Source organism: Ylistrum balloti, unplaced genomic scaffold (assembly GCF_031769215.1).
Source record: "Ylistrum balloti isolate Yb309-2 unplaced genomic scaffold, AGI_CSIRO_Ybal_v1 Utg370452, whole genome shotgun sequence".
Classification (NCBI taxonomy): Eukaryota; Metazoa; Mollusca; class Bivalvia; order Pectinida; family Pectinidae; genus Ylistrum; species Ylistrum balloti.
Genome location: NW_026782300.1, coordinates 1,746,940 through 1,756,125, shown reverse-complemented (window position 1 = coordinate 1,756,125; position 9,186 = coordinate 1,746,940).

The window sequence follows — 9,186 nt, the reverse complement described above, 5'->3', positions numbered from 1 at the left end:
AATCCCGTATATTTAAACTTTAATCCCGTATATTTCGATTTTTTTGTACCGTTTCCTTAACCATTAGGGCAAGAAAGGAAGACATTGTAAAATGTCAATTTGGGAAAAAAATCAAACATATTACGATTCGTAAGATAACAAATGTGTAAGATGTATATACTTGTAAATATTATAATATGAAGGATTGTCCTTTACGGTATTGAATAGTGAATATTAGAATACACTTTAAACAATATGACCGCCTGTCTTAATATTCCTTTTCAGATTTTCGAAGCAATGTATGTGCAGTTTATAGCTCATTAAACTGTTAGGTTGATAAGATGTATTCAAAAGAAATTTTAGTTTCAACCACAAGTTCATCTTATCTTAATCAAAATGTCAAGCATGAAAATAACGGTGTATCTGCGTTTGTTATACCACTATGAAAACAGTACTGTTCGATGTGGTCGTTAGTATGACCTCATTTGGATTTACTTGGGGCATCCTTGCTATGCACGTAGTCTTATTCTACATGTCCTTTGGTTCATATGTTGCTTATAGTTAATCGGATGCAGGTTTTAATAAACATTATGTTGGCACTTCAGTATTTTGTTGTTGTTGTTGTTGTTGTTGTTGTTGTTGTTGTTTTTCTTAACCATTGTTACTATATTAATGGACCTTATATAGTGAAACCTACTTTTAACATCACATATATGAGAAACTTTATGAAAGATTGTTAAGGAGTGCCTTGTTTATTTGAATTCTAACACATTATGTGTACTAAAAGTCAATGTTTGGTTCAGTTTGAAATACTCGGGATATCGTAAAACTATTTTCGGAGATGACACAGAGAGACTTATAAGATATAATCTCGGGACGAGGACCGAATGGACGATAAACCGAACATATTTACTTAGGCTATCAGTGAGGGTTATATGAGGGCAATGTCGAAAGATATCGGACTCGACTATGTTTTAATCTTTCGTATTGATGTATTTAATGTGTTATTTGTTTAACTAATTAAAATATCTAACGATTGTTTGGCCGAGGATGAAAGAACCGGGAACATCTTTTTTAAAAGTTTCTATTTCATTTATTTATAATAATAAATGGAATTACAAAACTTTAGATAAACAAAAAATGAAATATTGACGAAAAGAGAGAAGTCTTACTAGATAAAGAATTTGGTACTTAAATATCCTTAATGAAAGCCCGAAGGCTGGACGGTTACATTGCACTTGTCACGCTACAAGGTGCGCGACACTGGCCTTCAAAGGCCAACATCAAAAGTGCGTGCCTGACCACTGTTCCGAGATCACCCTATAAAAGACACGACCACCCATGCCCTACGCTTATTCAAAGACCAACCATTTTGTTGGTAAATCAAACCACCCCAACCCAGGGGAGGTATACCTTGCAATTGTGGCGGGTAATGTAACCGTCCAGCCTTCGGGCTTTCATTACAGAAAATCCCGCTCATCCATCACATGGTGATGCTTGGATGAGGCGGAGATTCTTTTCCATTCAGCCCTCCGGCTGTCCGGTTACATTGCACCTTCAAAGTGTTTGACAACAAAATCATTAAACCGACACAAACCAAGAAAACTCAAGATTTTTTTTTCATTCAAAAATTTTATAATTTTCAATAAGAACTACACAAAATATGAATTCAAAGATCTCAGACAGAAAACCCCAGACATAGCATAGGGATGACAAAGTCACTTCCTGCTGAGCACATTATCCGCGAACGACGGAGACGGTTCCAAATCCTGGACATCCCTCAAATAGAACCGCCTAAATGTTCCACACGAGCTCCAACATGCTGTCTCAAGAATGGCCTGAAGAGATGTTCCTCCTGCCATCGCAGCCGATGTAGCAGCCCCTCTAACTGAATGTGGCCGGAATGTCTCTGTATCCACCCCAGCTTCAGACAGCATACCACGAATCCATCTTGCCACAGTGGATGTCGACATTGAGGTACCCTGTCTGCAAGAGACTATTAACTTATTAGACTTCAGAAGTTTAGCAGTGTCCTTAATGTACTGTCTCAAAATACTGTTTACACATAGCCTAGGATTAGAATACTTCTCCAAACTAACTTTATAAAATGGCTTTGCTCGTTTAGCTGTTTTCATAAGCTCTAGGATAGCAAATCTTGCATGTATTCAATGTCTAAATTCACCAAAGTTTGAGCCCTCTGTACTGACACCAAAGCCAACAGACATGCTAATTTCTTAGTTAACACTGGTAAGGTCAACCCTGCATGTGGATACAATGTCTCTAAGTGTTTCAACAAAACAGAGATATACCATGTCGATTTATAGCGAGGCTTAGGGGGTTAGCATTAAATAAACCTTTCATAAACTTCCCTAACAATGCTGTAGTCTGAACTAACATACACTTGTGGGTATTAATGACACTATAGGACTTACCCATATTAAACAAATGTGTCAAATAAGAAATCAACTGCGACACAGAAGGACAATTGGTACCAACTTGCCTTTCACGACACCAAGATACCCAGTTTCCCCCGGCCAAATCGCATTGTTTTGTTGTCGATCTCCTCCAGGAGGAGACGACCCACAAGGCAGCTTGTCTCAAAAGTCCCTTCCTCTGAAGGGATCAGAGTGAGGTTCGCCTTTTGGGGATAGCAGCATGTCCCGCCACCTGGATAGCCTGGCTGGTACAGCCACAACAGCGTCTAACAGCATAGGTAGCCATACCTGCTTGCGCCATAAAGGAACCACCAGTATTGCCTGACTCACCTTGTCCTCCTTCACCTTGAGTAGGACCCTGGTTATTAAACTGAAAGGAGGAAAAAGATAAGGTGTAAGATCACTCCATGACGTCATAAATGCATCATAACACATGGCATCTGGATCAGGCATCCAGGACACAAATCTCTGTAACTTACAATTTAACCTGCTAGCGAACATATCAACGTCAGGAGTAAAATAGTGCCTACAAATCCTGTCAAATATATCAACATGCAATGACCATTCCCCTGACGATACTAATGACCTGGACAAGTAATCTGCGTCAACGTTCTCCACACCAGGTAAATGACATGCTGACAGATGAATTTTCCTTCCATCACACCATATCCATATTGACTTGGCCAAATCATTCAACAGGGGTGAAATACCACCCGGCTTATCAATGTAAGAAATAGCACAAGTACTATCTGACTTGATTCTAATATGGGTATTCCACATGTCCGAACACAAGGCCTGAATAGCTAACCATACAGTCTTCAACTCTAAATAGTTGATATGGAACTGCCGTTCCTGCAAAGACCAAACCCTCTGGGTTGTTAACTCTCCCAGTTTTGCTCCCCAACCTAAGAGTGAAGCATCTGTTTCCATGACGACAGATGGGTCTTCTGGTCTAATGCTCCTACCACTCACATGCCTAACATTTGCAATCCACCATTCTATTTCTCTCCTACATTCTGGTGACAGAACTATCCGTTCATCATAATTATCATTTCCCTGCAAGTACGAAGTTTTCTCTCTCTCTGTGACCCTATAATAAAGCCCAGAGAGTCTCACCGCCCTAAAAGCTGATGTAAACCAACCAATCAAACTTGCCAACTCTCTCAAACTGACCTGGTCTCCAATATGACCTTGCATGTTGAACATATCTTTCCCATCTTATCATCAGGAAGGGACACCGTGAACGAAATAGAATTTATCACATAACCAAGATGGACAATGATATTGTTTGCCACCAACACAGACTTCTCATAATTAACCTGTAAACCTGCCTCCACCAAAGTACTAGCCAATGTTTTACAATTAACTTCACAAGCTTCTTTACTTTTCTCCTTCAGTAGAGAATCATCTATGTAGTAAAACGCTGTTATGCCTAAAGTGCGCACCCTCGCAAAGATAGGTTTCAACACCTTGGTGAAAATCCTTGGGGCACTAGTAAGCCCAAATGGCATAGAAACAAACTCATAGAGCTGACCTCTCCACCTTAATTCAAATACTTCCGAAACTGCTCAAGAACTGGAATACTGAGATAGGCGTCCTTCAAATCAATAGAGGTAAAAAAAAGTCTCCTCTCTCAACTGCCTCAAGAACCACCACCTATAGTGTTTCTTGCTTAAAATGATGATAAACTTTACAATCATTCAACTTCCTCAAATTAATAACAGTGCGAAACTTGCCATTCTTCTTCTGTACCAAAAATATATTCGAAATAAATTCTCCCTGCTCACTTAATGAGCGCGAAATTGCTCCTTTCCTCAACAACTCGTGTACCTCATTATCAATCAACTCCATTTCTTGTGGATTGAAGGATATAGAACCAGGAAGACTAGTTTGTACTGGGGTCTCCGCAAACTCTAATCTGAGCCCCAACCTGTTCCTAACACCCATTCATCATCCGTAATGGACTCCCAAAATGAAACTTTTGAGCTCAAGCGACCTGAAGGTAGATTCTCACTCTCCTTAAAATCTATTCTTTCGACTTCCGGGGCCCCTGTGCCTGACTCACACTCTGTTGCTGGTACTGAGCATTCTGTCTCCTGTACCCTCGGCCTCTGCCATGATAATTCTGGCCCTGCCGTAAAAAAGGACGAACACGTCCGCCCCGGCCTTTCTGGTTGCTTCATGCTGTTCTACCTTTATTGTTGTCAGAAAACATATAAAATGCCTTTGATGTTTCTGTCAGTTCTTTAACGTTTTTGCCTAATTCATCGCCAAACAGTAACTTAGACACCGGCATGTCTTTAGCACAAATAGCATGATAAGACGCCGGTAAGGCTGGCCTCATGCCATACTTTCTCTTAACCGACAATGGTTGAAAAGCATTCCCAACTAAGGACAATGCATCAACACACAAAGGCCTAAGTGTCTCCCTAAACTGAGGCAAAGTCATTAAGTTTTGGGTTAGCTTAACCAGACGTATAAGCCCTGTGGCCAGGGATTTCTGCACTTCCTGTAATTGTGCATCCCTCGTCTGCAAATTTTTGTTCAATTTACCCCAAATCTCTCTATTACAACGTGGCACCGTAAGACCATCACAGTTCTTTGGCAACTGATATTTCTCCATCATTTTAGCAGTATCTGCTGTTTTCGTACAAGCAAACCAAACGTTCCACGCCCTCATGGACCTCCCGTCCATATTTCACTTCGCCAAAAATATCAGGCTCCTCGGCCTCTGCAGCCGGGAAAGTATCAGAATAAATCTCATCTAGCCCTAAACTAACAACGTTATTACCTTCCGGTAACCTGCTGTCAAAACCGTAACCGAACTCGGACTCGTATTTACATGCACAGGGTCACAGGAAACTGTGACAGACGGTAATTTATCGTCAGATACTACGGAACAACGTTCCCTAGATAGGCGCTCGAGATTAGACTCCAATTCCTTAATTCTGGCGGACGTGCCCACCTTAATACTCTTACCTTCATTCTGTGCGGGTCCCCCCAGCGCTGCCGAAGCGACACGCTTCCTTCCAGCATTACCCTCAACGGGTACGTAAGAGGCCTCGCCGCTTACAACATCAACCAAAAACTCCGTTTCCGGGACCCCGTCCTCGGAAGGCTGTACCGCACGGACGAAAAAAGCGTCACAGCCAACGGCTTCTTCCTCCGCCAGATGGAGGGAAATATTATCCTCATTCTCAAAACTTACTGTACTCTTACTAGAAGGGGTGGACACAGGTTTACCCTGCACCGCCTTTACACGAACCATACATGTAGGCCGAACGCTCAAAGCGAAACAGTCTAAAACTGTCAAAAGAAATCAAAGTACAACCAAACAAAAATACTAAGTGTACTAATGACATACACAGCGTGTTCAGTCTGTCAAGCGCACCTTCGAATGACAAAAAAGCGTAGGGCACGGGTGGTCGTGTCTTTTATAGGGTGACCTCGGTACAGTGGTCAGGCACGCACTTTTCATGTTGGCCTTTGAAGGTCAGTGTTGCGCACCTTGTAGAGTGACAAGTGCAATGTAAGCCAGAGAGCTGAAAAGAAGAGAATACTATTTTTGTAACATAGTAATTAAAAAAATATAATAACTATTCTTCTTTAGCAACGAGCCCCAAATTTAAAAAAGTATTGTGAGATTCTTAAAAATATTTATTATATACAGTATATATAGTAGATATATTCAGTCTTCCTTTTATGATAAATGTGTCATCTTTTGTCATGATACTGTATAACCTCTACTTAATTTTGATAATATCACTATAAATGTATCCAGACAAGCAAGTTGGTGTGTCACAATTCAATTCTCTAGTATATATGTTTACAAGTGTAGAGATCACACAAAATCTTTCATATTGGTGTTTTTTTATATACTTTTATCCTACTTGCTGTGGAAGTAAAATTGAAGTACTAAACGAATTGGAATAATTCCAACATCATTAATATTTTCTTTTTCATGCATATCTAATATTGAAATGGTTATGTGGTAATGTTAATATAAAATGCACTAGGCGAAATCTGTTTTGTTATTGTTGTGCAAAACACCTCACAAAAAAGATATGTTTAACTGTATAAAAGATAATAAATCTCATCTTGCCTCTTCACAAAAGAAAAAGAAACAAAAACAAAGGTGCCTTGACCTGGTTCTTTCACAAAGAAATTCAACTTAACTGATACATATTAAATTTGCCTGGGTTCAGTACATTTTCAAAAAAGAAAATGATATTACATTTTACGAAAAGAAATATGTACATGTAAGGGTCTCTACTCTTTTAACAGAAATAATCTAATGATAGTTCACTTTGACGTAATCATGATTTGAAATTTCACAGACATAAAGTATATATTTAGAAAAAGTTAAAGTTTAATATTGTATCCATTGAAAATCTCAATAAACAACTAAATTTGATAGTGGAGAAATTTTCTCTCCTCATCAAAATCAACAATATAACTGTTTATCATTGAATGCAATTCCTTTTCTCAAAATGTAAAAGGAATCAATTGAAATACAATTTCTATAACAAAAAATAATATCGCGGTCAGATTCTAGATTTAGCAACGAACTATTAGGTCATTCAGAGCTTCCATAGTTCGTTAAAACCTATATATTGTGACGACGTGTCGCAATAAAGTTCATTACTCTGTCTAGATAGTGCCATACGAAAGAAAATGTGTCTTTTAACGGAAATTTTTAGAATTGTAGTCACTGTTTGCCTTTGTGCACTCGTCTCTCTATCTTGGTATATTCATCGAGAACATAAAAATATGACCATTTGCCGGGCCCCCCAAGGGACAGGTGAGTATCATTCATATGCTATCTTTGATGGCGTTAGCAAGGGACTCCTATAGATAAAAATAGAGATATATAAAACCAGTATCATCAGCGGTGAGCAAACAACCTTATTTATTTTCAATATTGTTTATAGATTACTTGTGTACACGATATCACACGTATAATTCCCTTTGAATTGATTTGTTTCCCAACTGAACAATAGTCATAAGTTTTTGATACCGCAAAGTTTGTTTCCATAATTGAGGGTAATTGAGAACTTTCGTTAATTTCAATAAGTGGAGAAGTTTTCTGATTCATGATATTGTGGTTTGCTTCTCTGAAATGTTATTGACTCACGGCCTGCTTTCTTCTTTCATACTTAATATCCAGGATACCATAGTTATCAAAAGATTACATGAATCAATTACCCGTATTCATAAAAAAGCTCGATCTAGTTCATCTCAACATCACTGGGAAACTTATAGATTAAAAAGAAATGAAGTAACTGACTTAATTAGAAAAGCAAAGAAAACTTATTATGAAAATCTAGAGAAAAGTTTAAGCGATAAAACCCTTCATCCAAGTAAGTGGTGGAAGATTGCCAATTCAGTATTCAAAACTAATAATAAATCAGTTTCTCTACCACCTTTAAATGATAATGGTTCATATATTAGTCATCCTTTTGCAAAAGCTGAATGTTTGAATACCTATTTTACTTCTACCTCTACCTCCTCTGTAGATCTTGAGCCTCTACCTCCAGTTTTATCTTACACTCATCTCGTCCTTGACAATATTGTTATTTCTGAACAAGATGTAAAAGATCAACTTTTTGCCCTTAGCGATAAGAAACCACCAGGTCCAGATAATCTTTCTCCTAAAATCATTAAAATGCTTGCTCCTTCTATTTATCTTCCTCTTACTATACTATGTAACAAATCTCTTGAGACTGGTACTATCCCCTCTCTTTGGAAATCTGCTAATGTTAGTGCTATCTACAAAGGAAAAGGTACTGAAAATAATGTTTCTAACTTTAGACCTATCTCTGTAACCTCATGTTTTAGTAAAATTATAGAAAAAAATATTTTTAAGTATCTGTTTAATCATCTTTATGAATCAGAAATTATATCAAAACACCAATCTGATTTTATGCCTAATGACTCAACTGTTAATCAACTGCTTTCCATATATCACACAATAATAAGTAACTTAGATAATAACAAAGAATTAAGATTTATTTTTTGTGACATAAGTAAGGCATTTGATAGGGTCTGGCATGAGGGTCTGTTACATAAACTTGAATCATATGGAATAAAAGGAAATGTCCTGAACTGGTTTAAAAATGATCTTTCTAATAGAAAACAAAGAGTGGTAATTGATGGTTTTGCTTCTACTTTTAAATATGTCCATGCAGGGGTTCCTCAGGGATCAGTCCTAGGGCCTTTTCTTTTCCTTCTATACATAAATGATATAACTAATTGTGTAACAAGCTGTATAAAATTATTTGCTGATGATACATCACTTTTTAGAATAATTAATACTAGCCCGTAGAAGCTGAATTACTGAGTAATGATCTTAATCATATCAATAACTGGTCTAAACAATGGGATATAAACTTTAATCCAGCTAAAACAGAATCCGTAATATTTTCTAGAAAATCAGAACCAGATCATCCAGACATCTTTTTTAACAATGAGCTTGTCTTAACATCAACTTCTCATAAACATCTTGGTCTCTTCTTTAGTAGTGATGGCAAGTGGAATAAACATATTGATTACATATACAAGAAGGCAAACCAAAAAATGAATATTTTAAGACTCTTAACAAATAAAATTGACAGAAAATCTCTTTCCATACTTTATATATCCCATATTAGACCAATTCTTGAATATGCTGATACCGTGTGGGACAACTGTCCAGAATATGCCAAGAACCTATTAGAATCAATTAATCTTGAGGCAGCCAGGATTATAACTGGGTTACGCAGAGGTACATCCA